The sequence below is a fragment of the Symphalangus syndactylus genome, chromosome 10, assembly GCF_028878055.3.
Source record: "Symphalangus syndactylus isolate Jambi chromosome 10, NHGRI_mSymSyn1-v2.1_pri, whole genome shotgun sequence".
Lineage (NCBI taxonomy): Eukaryota > Metazoa > Chordata > Mammalia > Primates > Hylobatidae > Symphalangus > Symphalangus syndactylus.
Genome location: NC_072432.2, coordinates 55,496,164 through 55,515,997, shown reverse-complemented (window position 1 = coordinate 55,515,997; position 19,834 = coordinate 55,496,164). Strand labels below are relative to the sequence as shown.

The 19,834-nt window shown below is 41.5% G+C and overlaps 1 pseudogene; it reads right to left on the bottom strand.

The window, feature by feature from the left end:
- Positions 1-789: 789 nt before the first annotated feature.
- Positions 790-2,244, bottom strand: LOC129492186 (tyrosine-protein phosphatase non-receptor type 11-like; annotated as a pseudogene).
- Between the last annotated feature and the right edge of the window lie 17,590 nt (positions 2,245-19,834).

Here is a 19,834-nt window from a genome sequence, read left to right as displayed (position 1 = left end):
GTCTTTGCTATTGTGAATAGTGCCGCAATAAACATACGTGTGCATGTGTCTTTATAGCAGCATGATTTATAGTCCTTTGGGTATATACCCAGTAATGGGATGGCTGGGTCAAATGGTATTTCTAGTCCTAGATCCCTGAGGAATCGCCACACTGACTTCCACAATGGTTGAACTAGTTTACAGTCCCACCAACAGTGTAAAAGTGTTCCTATTTCTCCACATCCTCTCCAGCACCTGTTGTTTCCTGACTTTTTAATGATGGCCATTCTAACTGGTGTGAGATGGTATCTCATTGTGGTTTTGATTTGCATTTCTCTGATGGCCAGTGATCATGAGCATTTTTTCATGTTTTTTTTGGCTGCATAAATGTCTTCTTTTGAGAAATGTCTGTTCATGGTTCATGTCCTTCGCCCACTTTTTGATGGCGTTGTTTGTTTTTTTCTTGTAAATTTGTTTGAGTTCATTGTAGATTCTGGATATTAGCCCTTTGTCAGATGAGTAGGTTGCAAAAATTTTCTCCCATTCTGTAGGTTGCCTGTTCACTCTGATGGTAGTTTCTTTTGCTGTGCAGAAGCTCTTTAGTTTAATTAGATCCCATTTGTCAATTTTGGCTTGTGTTGCCATTGCTTTTGGTGTTTTAGACATGAAGTCTTTGCCCACGCCTATGTCCTGAATTGTATTGCCTAGGTATAGCACACAATTTAACTGCTTCCTCAATTTAAAACAAAATTCTATAAAATATAATGTCTACATTGTGGAGATGATTTCTTCTTATCTGAGGCAATGAGTAATTCGGAAGCAAGTATTGTTGAGTTAAAATACAGTGGTCTTTAAATGGTTTCAAATTTTGCTTATCAAAAAATAGTCAACCACAATACAAGCCTTCAAAATCCAAATTCTGTCTTCACATAAACTTTCTTGCATCTGTTCTTGATCTTTTTAGGGAGAGGGTGAAAGTCCACATCTATTTCTGTGCCGAAGTTTTGGCAGGTTTTCTCATCTGAAACTTTTCTGCTGTTGCATCAGGCCCACGTTTTCACAGACTCTAGCACTGTCTTCTCTCATTTCTGCACAGGGTGGCTTTGGAGTATAAGGTGGGAGGGGGCTCTGATTTCCACTCATCTGGTCCGCTAGAGAATGCTTAATATTTATATATTCCTGCCCTTTCCTCTTGCTTTTCTGCTTTTGTTCAATCCTGAGCTGTAGTGTTTCAATATAATGCTGGACCACCATATAGATAAATTGGTACAGTGCTTCTGTCTGGACCATCCCTTACCTCTTAGACCACACCATCTGGATGGTTTGGGGAACATCAATGTCGCAGTCAACACCTTTCTCTCTGATGATGTCAATAAGAATATCAATCACAATGACCATCCCTGTCCGGCCAATTCCAGCACTGCAGTGCACCACGACCAGCCCTGCATCCATGGTGCTCTCCCGCTTATGGTGCACCTTCTCCGGGAGGTCCAGCACACCCCCAGGGTTGCTGAGCACTCTGTGGTCCGGCCAGGTCCGAAAGTGGTATTGCCAGACTGTTCTCTCCATATGCCCTTGTCCAACATTTGAAAGTTTAAGTTCTCTTAGTGTATAGTCATGAGCAGCGCTTTCTCTGACGTTCCTAACAAGCATGACGCCATATTCTTTTAGAGCATACTCATCAGGCCAGTGTTTGACACGTTTACTCTTTCCTCTGTCTCCACTTCTTTCATTGTCATGACAATCACTCCAGAGTTTTCTTGGAACACCATCCGCCAAAAGTCGTTCACTGTGTTTTGCAGGCAGCCTTGTGTGGCAATGTAACTCTTTTTGGGCTTTGAATTGTTGCACTTGGTTTCAAATTCAGGCATGATGATATTTGCATTGATGTAATCTGAAACAGTCTCATTGGGATCACCGTCATGTAGAACAACCCTGATATGATCAAAGGGCAGGATGTTTTTAACATCTATTTTTGTTTTTGTTTTCTTGCCTTTGACCCTCTTTTCAGCTGTAGAGAAGTTTGCACTCCTGTTGTTGCAGTGTCTCAAATTTTTTCCAAAAGCCTTATTTGACTTTATCTGTGGTCTCAGCTAATTTGCTTAGTTCTCGAACTCTGCTTTCTATTTCAGCAGCATTTATACGAGTCGTGTTAAGGGGCTGCTTGAGTTGTAGTACTGTACCCAATGTTTCCACAATAGGATTCTTCTTGTAATGCTCCACAAGATCTGTCAAAGAATCAAACCGTTCTCCTCCACCAATGTCGTGTTTCAGTTCCTGACAGCGAATCATTTACTCAGAAATCATTTATTTCTGAAAAAATTCCTAAATTTGAGATTTCTGATGCAGAGGGTAGATATTTTTCTTTTTGGGGGGGACGGAGTCTCGCTCTGTCACCCAGGCTGTAGTGCAGTGGTGTAATCTCAGCTCACTGCAACCTTTACCTCCCAGGTTCAAGCGATTCTCGTGCCATGCCTCAGCCTCCCGAGTAGCTGGGGTTACAGGCACTGGGATTATAGCCACCACACCCGGCTAATTTTTGTATTTTTAGTAGAGATGGAGTTTCACCATGTTGGCCAGCCTGGTCTTGAACTCCTGATCTCAAGTGATCTGCCTGCCTTGGCCTCCCAAAGTGCTGGGGTTATAGGCATGAGCCACCACGCCCAGCCAAAGGTAGATATTTTTAGTGTTCACATGTATTTTCAGATACCTAAAAAGGTGGTAACAATTTATACCACTATCAGCAATATATGAAAATATTAGTCTCTCTACACCCCACCAAGACTGATTGTTATCATTATTTTTAAAGGTTTTTACTTTGCCAAGTTGATATTTTCTTTTCATTTCCCTGACTATTATTTTTCTGTTGGAAACATTTTAGGTCTTTATATATTAGGGACAAGAATCTCTTTTCTCCTATATATTTTACAAATTTTTTTTTCAGTTTATTACTTTCCTTTTGACTTTGGTTTTGATGTTTTTGACATAAAAGTATTTTTAATTTTTTAAGGTCAAATATTTCTCTCTCTCTCTCTCTGTCTCTCTCTCTCGGCTTCTGGGTTTCCAGGCTTACTTGGAAAGGTTTCTTCCAACCCAATATTATTCAAATATTCTTTCAATTTTCTTCTAATGTTTTTAGTGTGTGTGTGTGTGTGTGTGGTTTTGTTTTATTTCTTTTAATTCTCTGATACATTTAGGATTTCTTTTATTATTTTATTTTGTTTTATTATTTATTTATTTATTTTTGAGACGGAGTTTCGCTCTTGTTGATGAGGCTGGAGTGCAATGGCGCGATCTTGGCTCAATGCAGCCTCCACCTCCTGGGTTCAAGCGATTCACCTGCCTCAACCTCCCAAGTAGCTGGTATTACAGGCACCTGCCACCACGCCCGGCTAACTTTTGTATTTTTAGTAGAGATGGGCTTTCACCATGTTGGCCAGGCTGGTCTCAAACTCCTGACCTCAGGAGATCCACCCATCTTGGCCTCCCAAAGCGCTGGGATTACAGGTGTAAGCCACTGCACCCAGCCTTATTTAGAATTTTTAAATTTCTGTTACAAGGTAGGGATCTAACTAACTTAGTTTTTATCCAGTTTGATTAATTATTATGCCAGCACTTTTAATTAAAAGTGCTTTACCATCAAATTGCCACCTTTGTCATGAATTAATTTTAATATCAACATATCTATGTCTGGGTTCTGTATGTCAATAACATTTTATTTTGATAATTTTAATAAAGTAAGACAAATTCTCCTTTGCTGTTCTTCTTTTTCATGAATTTCTTTCATATCCTTAGGCATTTATTCCGCCACATCATGGTAAACATTCTCATCTGCCTCTTGGGCTTTCTTCTACTGTTCAGTAGTCATGTCATTTGGGCAGATTGATCTTGGCTGTGGAGGTGGCCTCAATCAGCCAAAGCCAATCAGTTTAATCCAAATTTTCTGGCTACATTAATTTGTTCATGGAGGATGATACCTAAATTGGTCTGATCAGAATGAAACTTAGGACATTTCATTAATGATTTGGGGGGGAAGAATCAAATAGCTCTGGTTTCTGCTGGTAGCAATCTTGTAACCATGAGAGAAACTAGTCTGGAGATGATGTCAACACATGGAGGAGGAAAAAGCCAAGATAATCATGAGAAACTGAAGGTGGGATCTTGATCAAGTTGTGCCTGAAGTCCACCCTACTTCTGGACTTTTTAGTTTTACAAACCAGTAAATTTCCCTCTTTGTTTTAATTCAGGCAGCCAGGTTGTCTGTTATTCACAATGAAAGCCATATGTGTAACTGATACTTATTGGGTTTTACAAAAATTTCCTTTCTAAAAACTAACATGAAATGATCTCTCATTGTCCTCAAACTCTTCATTCTCCTCATTAGCAATAAAATGCTACTCCAGCTCTTTGACATGGCCTGATTCTATTCCACTTCCTAGCCTCCTTCCTCATTAATATTGTTCCTCCCACATACACACATACCTAAATTCACCTCAAAATCATCTCCCAGTTTCCACTCCTCTATTTTCTCTCTTGAAAAGTTCAGCCTTATATTAAAGTTGTACAAACATTTGGATCTAAATTCCTTAAACATATATTAAATACCTACTATTATGGGAATGGCCTATGAAAGGTGGTGGGGATGCAAATGTGAGTGCGAGATGAACACTGCCTTAAAGGAACTACCTTTAAGTAGGGGAGTCAGATGCATATTCGTATCATTCCAGTGTGAGGTGATTAATGCACTAATAGAGACATGCACAATGCCTTGTGTATAGTAAACAATGAATGAGTATTTGTTAAACAAAATGGAATTTAAGGTCATGTTAACATAAACATGGATTCTAGATCTTTAAAGTTATACAAAGATAAACTACAAAGAGAAAGAATTAAGTAAACATGAAGCCATCCTTACAGGGTTAACAGGAATTCTGGACAGAAATAGAGTTATAATTAAGCATTAATCAGGTTGCACTTTGGCCCATTTCTTTGTAAACAAAAGTCGTGTAGCACCAGATACCATTTGTATCCCTGTTGCTTCTATAGATGGGATTTCTGACATTAGAATTACTTAAGGCTTTTGTTTAAAATAGACAGGCTCTCTGACACTAGATTCATAAGACCTTTGTTTAAGAATTGCTTAAGATGATTTTCAGCTCCCAAATTGCAGTGAAACAGCTGACGCCAACAAGTTTGAAGACCCCCACAGAGGACTGGAATCAGCATGAGAATACAGTTTCTGTATCTTCCTGTCCCCTGACTTCACTCTGCACTCTTTGACCGATAAATAATCTCCACACTATGGTCATCCCAAAACCCTTAAACAGTCTACCCTCAAACTCCACAGGGAGACAGATTTGAGGTTTCCTTCTGTCTCCTTGTTTGGCTGCCCTACAATTAAATTTCATTCTTTGCTGCAACCCAGTGTCTCAGCCTATTGACTTGCTGTGTGCATCAGGCAGTGAACTTATTACGGTTACAAACATGAAATAAACAAGACCTTTTAAAATAGAATAATTTATAGCTCTTTTCTTGTGATTATTTGTCTGGTTTTGGTATCATGGGTAATACTGATCTTGAAAAAGGAATTGAACTAAGTCATTTTTAACAGCTTTATAATACTCCATAATTTGCCAGCACAACCCCCTCCCCCCCACCACCTCTGCCAACACCACACACACACACACACACACACACACACACACACTCACTCACTCACTTTGGGACTGCCACAGGCCCCAGGCTGCTGAAGATTGAAGTGAGATGAGTAGAACCAATTGGTGCTAAGAAGAAAGTGGGCCTCAGAGTTACACTGAGTGAAGAATGTGGGCTGTGAAGAGGAGGGCCTCTGCTCTGCCCCTCTTAGTAGCCTGTTACGTTAGTGCCCTTCTGACACTTAAGGTTGGCACTCGGTGATTATTGAATTGCAAAGTACTCCCCTCTTCCCGCTTCAGAAAGCTGGGTCAGCCTCCTGGTTAACAAAGCCCTATCTTATCTCTCCAACTGCCTAAACTATTTGTTTCCTATTCCTGCCCCTTTCTTCTTCAAGGCTGCCTGCGCCTTCATTTGAACCTTGGTAACCTGTAAAAGAAATTAGGCAGGGCAGATAAGCACGGGGTCTGATGCATGCTAAATTCCAAATCTGGGGCCTGTCTCCTAGGACAAAATGAATAAACCTTGGGCTGTTCATTTCTGAAAAACAGGTCCCTGAGAACCAGGCCCTGCAGTCTCAGATCATAGCCGCCACTATGTGAGCCTGTCAGATTTTTATATGTCACTCAGAACTGCATATCCATACCGAATTGCCTCCCTCACCTTTTGCCCTTTTGAATGCATTAATTGAAAGGTAGGCATCCAGTACTACCTTCTGCAATCCCGGCCCCTGATCTCCACAGATTCAAACTCCAGGGTGCCAGCCCTCCAATCCCTGCTCAGACAGCCCTTTCAAGCCCACAGAGCCCTGAGCCTTGGAAAGGCAAGCTGACTCCATCTTTTCCCTGAGAGTTCTGGCTGGACCTTTCCTTGGCTGCCCTTTATTAAAAGTTTTTTTTTCACTATAGATACAGTACTCGAATGTAACAGAACTGCCGTTGTTCGAAAGTCTTTCCACTGGTTCCATCTGTTCTCCCCCTAATTGTGAGTTAGTGAGACTAATTCCACAAGCACAGCTTTGCAAGGGGCCATTCTGCATTACAAACAGGCATGACAGGCCTTCAAGTACCTAGCAAGAAGAAGGTCCCTGTGGGAAGTCAAGTCAAGCCAGTTCAGTTAAATTCCAACCAGCAACCTCCTGTCAGGGAACTGCGTTAGTTCTAAGAGGGTTCTTGTGCCGTTAACTGATTGTGTCACCTTGAGCCAGCCAAATTCTCTGTGTCTCAGCTGTAAAATTAAAGCCGCAGACCTTAGATACTCTAACAGTGCTCACAGACTATGATTTTAGAGATAGGGTCGCCCACGCAGTATGGGACTGAGGCAAGCCACTGTGGGAGCCCCTGTCCTTCTGCATTAATAAGTTTGGACAGATGAAACCAGATGAGAATAACATCAAGAGCAGCCTTGCTTGACTAATTAAAACTTCTAATACTAAACAGGGACGGGGGGGCATCATGGTTGCCAGGCAACCAGCCTCCATTCTTGTTGGCAGAGGGGTGGAGTTGGCTCAGGTCTATTTTAGCAGCAGTTTATGGAACCACTCAGTGGCCCTTTTCCTGACCATTGCCTTCCTGTGGAGCTCTAACCAAACCATCTTCACAGAAGTGTAGGGACACTCCTGCTTTCTCTGCAACCCTGAAGTTTGCATACTGAAATAATGGAACCAATTTTTGGTTCTATAAAAACAGCTCTACTCATATTCCTATTTCTTCGTTGAAGTCTATCAACAGACAGTGCCGGCACACACCTGTCCATCCTTCAGTCACCTGAGCTTGCCTTTCCTCTGACCTCCTCATGTGGACGACTCCTTGTAAACAGCCATGGACCTTGTAGACTATCTAGAAGCATCACATAGAGGTGAAGGCAGGTATCTTGACACCTCTAGGAATGGCGGTGGAAAGAAAGGGCAGCCCAAGCCCCACGTGAGGAGACATAGAACAGTCTGAAATCCTCCACTAAGCCAGCGTAATGGTGGAACACGTGGTCCTTATTAAATACACAAACACACATGCAAATGGCTGCCGAGACTCCTCTCCATTTTCCTTGCCACCACCTCTTTTTCGACCTATTAGTATTTAAGCTGGTCTCCCTGATTAAAAATAAGCGCATTTTGCAGACCATGTCTGTCTTTAGTGGGCTCTATTGCATAAGAATACAACCCAAGTGCCTTCCCACCACCTCCAGGGTGCTGAGTGCCCTGGGGCCTGAACACTTCTTCAGCCCGGTTGGGGCCCTACTACCCTGGCTCACCATGTTGCAGCAATGTGAGCCTTCTAGACCAGTCTAGAACAGGCCAAACTCTCTTCCTTAAGGTCTTTGCCCAAACTGCCCTCACTGCCTGGGAAGTTCTTCCCTTGGCTGTTTACATGGCAGACTGCCTTTCGCCAGTCTGATCTCAGGTTAATTGTTCCTGCCTGCACAACCTAAGACAGTTTCTCTTTCTCTTTTCTGTCTCATCACTATGTTTATTTTCTTCACAGCATTTCTTATAATCTGTCATTACATTGTCTATATATTTGTTGACTTATTTATTATGGTTTCTCTCATCAGAGTACAAGCTCAGCAATATCAGGACGCAGTCTACCTTGCTCATAGTTGTCTCCAAGTGTCTAGCTCAAGCCTGGCACATATTCAATATTCAATAAATATGTGTTCAATAAAAGAATGATGATGAATAAAAGATGTGCCAAGATAATACATTTAAATGTAGTCACATGTGTACATCATACCATCATTCCTGTCACGCTTACTGTGTGCCTGCCACTGTTCCAAGTACTTTCTACAGGTTAACTCATTTGGTTCTCACATAACTCTATGAAGCAGGGTACTAATCATCCCCAGTTGACAGGGAAAGAGACAGAGGCACAGAGTGGTTAATTAACTCGTCTAAGGTCAGACTGTGAGCTGGGTGGATGGATTTGTTTGCCAGGGCTTCCCTAACATGATACCATAGATGGCTTAAACAGAAATTTATTTTAAGTGGCAGCTTAAACAGAAATTTATTTTCTCACACTTCTGGAGGCTGAACGTCCAAGATCAAGGTGCCAACAGGAATGGTTTCCTCTGAGGCCTCTCCTTGGCATGCAGATGGCCGCCCTCTTGCTGCCTCTCCTCGTGGCATCCCTCCATGCATGCACACCCCTGGTGTCTCTGTGTGTCCTATTTCTTCTTCTTATAAGGACACCAGTCAGATTAGATTAGGACCCAGTCTAATGGCTTATTTTCACTTAATCACCTGCTTAAAGGCCTTATCTCCAAACAATCACAGTCTGAGATACTGGGGGTTACAGCTTCAGCGTATGCATTTGGTGAGGACACAATTCAGCCCATAATAGTGGGACTGGGATCGAATCCTTGGTAGCCTCTCTCCAGAGTTTGTGCATTTAACCATTATGCTACAAAAACTCTGAACAAATTAGAACATATTTAGCACATTATGAGTTTCCCAGTGTGGCAGCCACTTTTAGCTGCCCATTCAATATCCATCTCATCTCCTCCATGTTTTTTCTTGCCAACAGAGCCTCACTTAGGTTCAGAGAGGCAACGTGACCAGCCCCAGCATTAAAACAATCTTGGTAACTCTGCTCTCATTTGCTATTTATGCACTTTCTCAGGCTTTCTTGCATTTAGGGGTGGTGCCATGTGCCCTGGTTCTGCCCAATAAAAGGTCAGAAGAAGTGAGCTGGGAGACTTACAAAGACAGCAGGAGTTAAGAACTCATTGATACCGTGTTTCCTCTAGGCAGGTATGTGGACCTGATCCTGGGGCTGTAACAGCCATCTTGGGACCATGAGAGGAGGCGTGTGAGGAGAACAGGCCAACACGCTTGGGATGGCAGACCAGAAACAGGAGGAACGTGAGTCTGGGAATTGCTACGTTTAGACATCTCATTATAAGAAATCATGAAATATCTCCGCAACTGTTTTTTATAAAGAGCTTTACTGAGGTATAATTATACTTAGGCACCATAAAATTCACTTGTTAAGTGTACAGTTTTAGCAGATTCACTGACTTGTGCAACCATCATAACAATCCAGTTTTAGAACATTTTCCATCACCGCAAAGAGATCTCTCATGCTGGTTTGCTGCGAATCCCTGTTCTCACTCACAGCCTCAGGCAACACTAGTCTGCTTTCTGTCTCTATAGATTTGCCTTTTCTTGACATTTCATAAAGCATCTTTTTTTTTTTTTTTGGTAGCTTTAAGTATTCCTAACTGTTATTCATGGCACATGGATATGCAACTGCTGATGGAATCCACGTTCAGGCAACAGCAAGAGTGAGGAAAAAATCATAGCTAACAATATGTTATAGTGCAAAGAGCCTCCAGTCTGGGAGACCCAGTTTTGGTCTCAACTATTCTCCTAACCAGCTGTTTATCTTTTGTTTTTTTAGAGACGGGGACTTGCTCTGTTGCCTAGGCTGGAGTGCAGTGGTATGAACATGGTTCACTGTAGCCTTGAACTCCTGAGCTTAAGCAATCCTCCCACCTCGGCCTCTAGAGTAGCTGGGACTACAGGCATGTGCTACTATGCTTAGCTAATTGTGTGTGTGTGTATGTGTGTGTGTGTGTGTGCACGCATGTGTGTGTGTTGTGTAGAGATGGAGTCTCACCATGTTGCCCAGGCTGGTCTCCAATTCCTGGGCTCGAGCAATCCACCTGCCTCAGCCTCCCAAGCATTGGAATTACAGGCGTGAGCCACCACGTCTGGCCCCTGTTTGCCCTTTGTAAATTTTTAAACTTCTCTTAGTTGATTTTCCTCATCCATGAATTGAAAAGATCCTAATAAATGATTTTTAAGCTCCCTTCCATCTCTTGGATTCTAAGCTGTTTTTAAAGAAATAAAAGCAGTATTTGAGTTATTTCAGATAAAACACTGTATCATTCAGCAAAAACTTAAGACCACTCCATGCTTCTAAAAATATAAACACTGAGTCATTTTTTAAGGTGTACAATTCTACTAAATAGGATAACTGAGGGTGTTATGAAATGTCTGTCAAACACAGAGATCTGTATTGGTCAGGAAGATTATTATATGCAGAAGAAATGAATAAATTTTTGCAAAAGGGTCATGTTTATTTGGACCTCTTGTCAGAAGCAAGGGTGAAGAATGCTTAGAACATGTTAGAACAATGTACACATAGAACATGTTTAGAACATGTTCTATGTATATATGTATTTACACATAGACATGAACACGTTGTTTGTAAAAGGGTTACTATGAATTGGAGTGTGTTAGGGAACTGCCCATGACTGCAGGGAAATAGGATCATGTTTACTCTTAAAATTCTATTTGTTGCTGTCAATTTTTAAATGGTGTAATAATGGTTTTGTGGCTGCAGATAAAATAGAGTCCTCTGGGGTAATGGAACTGATCTGTACCTTGATCATAATGATGGTACACAAACCTATACATGTGTTAAAATTTATGTGTACACACCGAAAAGGCATTTTTATGGCATGTTAATTTAACTAACTAAAATAAAAAATGCCCTTATCTTTTAGAGATACATATTGAAATATTCATGGATGAAATGATACAGTATCTAGCATTTCCTTCAGAATAATATGGGAAGAAGCAAAGTGTTGGGTACAGATGAAACAAGATTGGCCATGAGTTGGTAATTGTTAAAACCAGGCTCATTATCCTCTCCAGGGGCTCATTATGCTCTCTTCTCTCTTTTTGTGTATGTTCAAAGATTTTCATTATAAAAAGTTAAAAATAAAAAGCACTGGAGAGCAAGAATAAAATTCCTTCCTGCTTGCATGCTTAAAAGAAGCTTATTTTTCATTTCCAGACTGATGGCTCTTTCTAAGGTAAGGAGTTCTCCCCATAGGCAAAGCAATAGGAAGAATATAGCATCTATCTGTATAGCTTATGCACATTTCACGATATAGAAAGGGTTTTCTTAATATATATGATCAGCTGGGCTGACTACATTTAAAAAATTATCCTTACATCAAATCAGAACTAATAGCTACCATTTATTGAGCACCTGCTTATGATAGTCATCAAAATAATCCTTCCAAAAAAAAATCTCAAATGTTTGCATCACCGCCTCCCCACCAGAAGATATTCCCGTTTTACAAAGGAGGAAAGCAAGTCTGAGGGGGACAGGTTAGTAGCTAGTCTCTCTGATAAAGTGAAGTTAGAATGCAAATTTAGACCCCTTTCCAGAGCTGTGTTCTTGACCAGCAGGCAGTAGGGCTTCAGAATGGACACTGTCCTGAGCAGGATGCCTTTTAAAGGTTCTGCACACCCACCCCCCACTTCTCCCTGCTTTTCTTCTAGGAGCCGTGATCTTTTTCAGAGGAGTCCCCAAGGGCTACCGGATTTGCTTTGCCCAAGTCTGGAGAGCCAAATGTGCCCTGAGTGTACATCTCTCTCCAAAGCCAGTGACTGGCTGGCACAGGAGTACCAAAGTTCGGCTCCCTTGCCTAGACTGAGACAAACTCTGAGGTATAATTACCACTCCAGAGCTTCCCTGGGGGGATCAGGCTGAAGCAGAAGCTTCACCTGAAATCATACCCTTGCTCAGTTTTTCCCATTTCCCTGTCCTGCTTCCCACACTCTCTTACTCGTTTCTCCTGGGAGTATTTCCTTAGTAAGTCACTTGCCCATGAGCCCCTGTCTCAGGGACTATTTCTTGGGGTTCCAAACAAAGACAATTTTTTTTTCCTATTTAGATGCAGATTGGTTGCTAACTATTATTATTATTATTCCATACCTAGGAAGCATTTGTGAGAATGTTTATGTGTTTTTATATATGTAAGCTCATATATACTTTTTTTTGTATACAATTACTGTAGTGACTGGAAATAGAAATGTCAAAGGAGGGACAGATATGATGTCTATGAAGATCACACTGAGCCATAATAAGGATCTGGAGAATGTGCTCGTCTCTGTGTCCACTGGAGTACTCTAGTAGTACAGCCATATCAGAATGGGCTTCCAGGTGCTATCCAAATGCTGGCTGCTAAGCAAACACTGCTTTAACCCTTGAAGTTGGGGATGAGGGTTAGGAAGGGGGCCTGTTATGTGGCAAGAGGAAAGAAAGAATACATTTTAATAAACGTAAAACTGGGTCTTCAAGCCTTCAAGAACAAGACAATGCTTTCCAATAAGCCCCTTACCAGAAAGAAGGCATTACATTTACAGAGGACAGAGCCCAGCTGTGCCCATCCTCAGTGAGAAAGGGATTTCAGTTTGTAAAGGAGTCTCCTAATTGTGGCATATTAGCCACAGAAGAGAGTGTGGTTCTGTAGCTGAATTGGGTGAATTTACAGCTCAGTTCCATGACTTTTGAGCTGTGTGACTCTGGTACATTATTTTACATCTTCGAGCTTCTATTTCTTACTCTATAAAACAAGACAATAATAAGTACCTCACATTGTTATTAAGAGAATTGTATTAGATACATAAACTCTTAGAACATGATAAGAATTCAATAAGTGATCATTATTACAATTAAGGGAACTTCAAATTTCCTTCTTTGCATGTCTCTAGTAATGACATTGGGGCCAGAGAGATTGCAAGGAAGCTGGCATACCCATATGTTGCTGGGGCAGGGAACATACACATCTTTTAAAAAGAAATATAGCAAATCAAACACCCTCCCAGACAAGTTAGTCTGGGCTTTATAGCAATTTGTTCTTATCTATTTTATAGTTTACCATGGTATATTCTAATTTATTTGTCACTATATCTCTCTCCATCACCAAGAAGAGAGCTTTTTGAGGGCCAGGACACTATTTTTGTCATTGTATCTCCAGCATTTAGCAGCTGAAGCAGTAGATGCTCAGTTATTGTTGTTGAATAAAAGTTGAGCCTTAAGCCAGTGTCAGTGCTTGGACAGAATTATTCTAAAAGAACCAAGCTAAAAGAAAAGAAGAATTTATGCAAACATGCCTAATGCAACCATATTTGTAATAGAAGAAAGAAAGGGAGAGGGGAAGAAAGAAAGGGAGAGGGGAAGAAAGAAAAGAAAGAAAGAGAGAGAGGAAGAGAGAGAAAGAAAGGAAGAAAGGAAGGAAGGAAAGAGAAAGAAAGAGAGAAAAGAATAAAAGAAAGAATGAAAGACCAAATTAAGAAAGATGCCCATAGCAGGAGAATTTAAGTAATTTAATACATATCTAATCAATGATGATTTTACAGAGCCATTAAAACTAAGAAAGTTTCTGTAGCAAAGTGGGGCAAATAATTACGATGAATTGTTAAAGGAAAATGAGAGAAAGATTTTTATTTGAATAATGACTACAACCCTGTAAAAGTTATATGAATGTATATAAGCAGAGACAAGCAGGGGATGTGGACTATGAAAACAGGTTATTTTATTGCAGTGATAACACTGCGGATAAATTTTTAAAAATTTTAGCTTTCCATTAGTATTGCTATAATATTTGTGTGGGGGAAGTTAAGTAACATTTTTAAATAAAAGAGAGTGGCCAATCTTTCACTGCAGAGCTATGTCTAGTTTTTATAGAGCAATGGCCTCTCAAGATCTCTTCCAGCCCAGGCGTCTGGCATTTACCAGCTTCTAGTACAGGGCTCTGAGACTCCCAGAGCAGCGCAGAAGCAATTGCTTATGCTTAACGTCTATGCTGTCAAAACCCGATGGAAAAATAAGAGCCACACTAAAGCAGAATCAATAAAAGTTGTGAAAGGGCTGACCCCTAACTCTAAAAGTACTTTCTAAACATTTACTGAATATCTGCTATATGCCAGTCACTCTTCTAAAGGCTAAGGATACAAAAGACAAGTAGGACAAAGTTCTTGCCCTTGAGGAAGTTCAAAGCTCAACAAGGAAAGGAGACAGCAAATAATCAGCTACAGTGTAATATGGTCAGTGCTAAGACAGAGCATGGAGCAGGTGCTGTGGGATGTTAATTAGGGCATGTTTGGTGCAAAGAATAAGAATTACTTCAAACTGGCTGGAATCAAGGAGGGCTTATTATGAGGATGTAGGAAAATGTTGTGGAATTCAAGGCAGGAAGTTCATTCTGGCCTCACAAGACCCATGAGCTGGAACCTGAAATATCAGAAACCAGAGTAGCTAGTAGTCTGTCTCTATCTCCCCATCTTTCTCATTCCTTCTGGGGATAAAGGAGTCTTTTTTGTCCATTTCCTTTGGCAGCTCTATTCCTCTCACTCTGTCCAGATTAGTCCCATTGCTCTGTTTTTATGAGGCTCACCTTGGCTTCCCCAAAAAGGGCACCAAGCTCCAGCCTCTACATCATGTTCAGATCCACCACTTACAGCTAATTAGACTCACTGGGTCCCAATTCCAAATTACCGACAAAGATAATCTGATAGGTCAGTCCTGAGTCAGGCCCAAATGTGGTTGGGGGCAGGAGCCATGAAGCCTGCTGCCTGTTTAGCAACGCCCATGAGCACAGACTTGCTGAGAAGGGGCAACACGAAAGCAGACAGTCTCCTTCACGGGAGAGCAAGGGACTTGACTTTGACTAGGGATGTTGCAGTTAAGAAGGTGGTTTTGAGTTGAGTTTTGGGGTGACGGTGAGGGGTTAGACTAGAATAGGTTGTGAATTTCAAATATAATTAGGAAGTAGAATCAATAGACTTGATTACATGATAGAAGGAGGTTGTAAATGGAATTTCAATGTGTCACATAATTGCCTTGGCTCATCCTGTTTGCTAAGGAGCTGTTTAAATGTCACAGTCCTTGGACCCATCAGAGTTTTTTCCATAGTCAAACACAATGAACTCCCACTTACTCAGCAATGGTCCCTTGTATTCATCAGCAATTCCAACTGCAGTAAGAGCAGAGTTACAAGAAACAGTTTGATTCCTCAGAGGAATTTGAGATATCCATCTACAGTTTAAGTTTTCTGCTGCATAGCACATTCCAAGTTCACACACACACGCACACACACCCCAAGCACTTTCATGGAATGATGCATTGTATTTCTGCCTGGCTGTATATATCCTGTGTATTTTGCATAATGTATGGAATAAATTCAGCACTCTATTACTTGAAGAGAATTATAGCTGGCTTATGTGGTATGTTATAGTCTGTGTATAAAAGAAAACATAGCTCATTTATAAATAGTGATTGTATACACATGTATGTCTAAAATCATTTTGGATTTTTTTGGTTTTTTGTTTGTTTTGAGACAAGGTCCCACTCTGTTGCCCAGGCTGAAGTGCAGTGGTGTGATCTTGGCTCACTGCAACCTCTGCCTCCTGGGTTCGAGCGATTCTCCTGTCTCAGCCTCCTGAGTAGCTGGGATCACAAGCACACACCACCACGCCTGGCTAATTTTTGTATTTTTTGGTAGAAATGAGGTTTCACCATATTGGCCAGGCTAGTCTGAAACTCCTGACCTCAGGTGATCCACCCACCTCAGCCTCCCAAAGTGCTGTGATTACAGGCGTGAGCCACTGCACCTGGGCTAAAATCATTTTGTTTTGTTTTGTTTCCTAATAGAGGAGGTGCCAGTTTACAAATCCTTATTTATAAAGCTTTTTGCACATTAGTCCTTTCCATTCCCATGGCCATCAGCCTAATTCAAGGTGTTACCATCTCATCCTATATTGTTGCAGCAGCTCCTAACCATTCTATCCATGGCCACCAGATTTCACATTGTTAAGTGTCACTTGCATGATGACACTCGCTGCTCACCAGCCCTCTGTGTTCCCCTGTTAACTACCAAATAAAGTCCAAGTTCTACGTCCTAGCCTTCAGTATCCTTAGAATTTAGTGCCCACCAACCTTGCAAGTTCCTTTGCTACTTATCCATGGTTCAGCTGCATTGAACTATACTTTACCACTTCCTAAATGTACACAGATCTCTTCAATCCATATAGAACTTTCCTTCTGTCTAGAATAACTATTCTCTTCTCTTCTCCAACAGTCTAGCTGATGCCACTTTTTTCTACTGCATCTTTGCTAACGAATTCAGCACATACTTATAAAATTATAATATTATATAAATTATATATATTTATAATTTTAAAATAGCCTGGCCACAGCTATTTTTTAGTAGGATTTCACCACTGCTTCTGCTCAGCAGTGTTGCTGTTGGCCCCACTTTTATTGTAGATAAATTCTACCCATCCCTTCTTTGTGCCTTTCACACCAGATTCAACATCCTGGGCAGGGGGTTTGGCAGGCTGAATTTAGTTTTTTCTGTACATGCCCTGGCTTCTAAGAAAGAAGGAAGGACATGGAGCCTCTTAGCCCTCTGACTTTCCTTGAGGGAGTCAACAGTACCACACACAATGAAGAATTTTCCTGCAAACAAAAGGTTTATCCAAAAAGACAGGTATCAACCGCAACTTCTATTCACCATTCAAGCCATGACTTTGATGTCACTTTGACGTCACTCTAAGAGGCTGATGTGAACTTCTCTCCTCTCCTTCCAGGAGGAGCCAGGGACTCTCTTTGGGATCCCAGAACATTCTGGCCATTTCTCTGTTAAAACGTTATATTGCATTTTAAAATAATATGTGCTCTATCTTGAAAGTAATGTTCATTTTTGAAAATAGTCAAGTATTAAGTGTAAAGAAGAAAGCAAAAGCCCACTCATAATCCCACCATTAGGGTTTGAGTTGCTTATCTTTACTCTTTCTTCTACTATATACATACATAACTTATCATGTACGGAGCTTGGGTCATACTTGTTACATGGCCTTATAATATTTATTTATTTATTTATTTATTTATTTATTTATTTTTGAGACAGAGTCTCACTCTGTCTCCAGGCTGGAGTGCAGTGGCGTGATCTCAGCTCACTGCAACCTCTGCCTCCCAGGTTCAAGTGATTCTCCTGCCTCAGCCTCCCAAGTGGCTGGGACTACAGGCATGTGCCACCACACTCAGCTAATTTTTGTATTTTTAGTAGAGACAGGGTTTCACCATGTTGGTCAGGATGGTCTCGATCTCCTGACCTCATGATCTGCCCGCCTCAGCCTCCCAAAGTGCTGGGATTACAGGCGTGAGTGAGCCACTGTGCCCGGCCTGATGGACTTATAATCTTTATGTTCACATTTTTCTCTAGAAAGAGGTGGAGGCACTGGTGTTTCCAGCTTTGCCTCCCCCTGCTAGTAATACCTGGTACGGTGTTTGGCACATAGTTGGCTCTCACTTGCTAAGTCAATGGAAAAGCTCCCAGAGGACAGAAACCACATTTTGAGTCACTTTATATTTAATTTAGGACCTATTATACTATCTTGCACATAATAAATATTTTAACTTAATGCTTTCAAATTAAATAATTCAAGTCATGTCAATCTTTTAAATGTTAAAGTTTTGGGGTATAGATATGCATTTTGTGGTCCCCTCACTACACAAATTTAATAGTAAGACCAGGAATGTGAATTACAGTAGCAGTGATAATGAAAATGGCCTTTGTTTCTGCTGTCTTACTAATGAATCGCCAGAAACACTGAACGCCCCAAATTTCTCTTTCCCTCCCACTTGGAGGGCCATTTTCTTATTGACAACCTTGAAGTTATACTTCCATAGCTATTTATCGTGACATTCAATGGCTAACTTTTTTCATTGCCCATGTAGAGTATTAGAGATGGCAGCAAATTCTTTGTCACTTTTGTTACTCAGAGATGGAGTTTCTTTCTCCACCCCTCTGCTTATGATCTGGGCTTTGGTCAATAGAATACAGTGGAAGTGATGCTATGTTGGTTCTGAGCCGTGCCATTAAGTGGGACCAGCAGCTTCCTCTTTTTCCCTCTTGGAATCCAGCTTCCATGCTATGAGGAAGCCCAAGCAGCCACTTGGAGAGGCCAACATGGAAGAGAGTCAAGGCCCGGGTCTACCAACCTCAGCTAACAGCCAGCCCCAACTGGCCAGCCATGTGAGCATGCCAACTTGAAAGTCAAGTTGTCCCAGGAGATGCTATATGGAGAAACCTGAATTGTCCCAGCCTAACCCTGACCTAACATCAAAACTGCGACCAAATAAATGGTGGTTGTTTTAAGCCATTAAGTTTTGGAGTAGTTAGTGACACAGCAATACATAACTGAAACAGTCCCCACAGTTAACCCTGCTTTTCTTCTAGAGGGAAGGGAGAGCTCTCTTGCCTCTAGGGCAAGATCAGGAAACTTGCTCTTCAGTTTCTAGTCTCTTCTGAGTTGGATAAGAGAACTCCTGAGTTCTCCAACTTTTAAATGTCTCATTCTATAGAATTTCCATTTTTCAACAACTGACCAGGGTTTCCAGAGAGTTCTTAGGGCCTTCGACTTTGCCTTCCCACAGAGTAACCTCTCCAAACACCTAAGGCACTGCCCAAGAAAGTGAAAGGGGGAGCCCTCGATGGTCTCTTCTTGTTTAGGAGTCTTCATCACAGCTTCCTGGAGGCCTTCTTTCCCCAAAAAATTCAGCAGATCTCTGATTCTCAGGTAAGATTCCACTTGCTCTGCCCTGGTAGACAGAGCTGGCTTCCTCTGATGTCCATATGTTAGCTACTTGCATGATATCCAGAGTGCCTTATTAACCCCAAGCAAACTTCCTAAACCTTCATTAGCTCATTGTAAAGCAACTCATCATCTTTCTCTTGGTTTTTGCTTTCCAGGCCTCTCAATTTCTTCTGCTGGATGCTTTGACTATCTGCTTTGAGTATCACTCCAGCATCTTAAATCAAGAGCTCTCTTCTGCTTCAGCAGCTCCCACGATGCAATTTCCTCTTCCAATTCTGAAAAGCTGCAGCAGGACGTGCATTATCAGAGAATCCTGGGGATGGGGAGAAACTGGGCGAAGCATTTAAAATGTTCCTCTGACTTTAGGCAGGACTGTGTGCACACCAGAGTGGTAATAAAGAATTTAGGACCTAAAAATTGCTCAGGGAATACTTAACTTTCTATAAGACATCTGGGATTCTCTCCTAATTCCCAATCTACCCCTCTTCTACCCCAATTCTCAAATATCTAAGGTGGGGACTGAAACACTTACTAAAAACTCTAGGCTGGGTGCGGTGGCTCACGCCTGTAATCCCAGCACTTTGGGAGGCCAAGGTGGGCGGATAACCTGAGGTCAGGAGTTCGAGACCAGCCTGGCCAACATGATGAAACCCCGTCTCTACTAAAAATACAAAAATTAGCTGGGCGTGGTGGCGAGCGCCTGTAATCCCAGCTACTCAGGAGGCTGAGGCAGGAGAATCGCTTGAACCTGGGAAGTGGAGGTTGCAGTGAGCTGAGACCGTGCCATTGCACTCCAGCCTGTGCAAC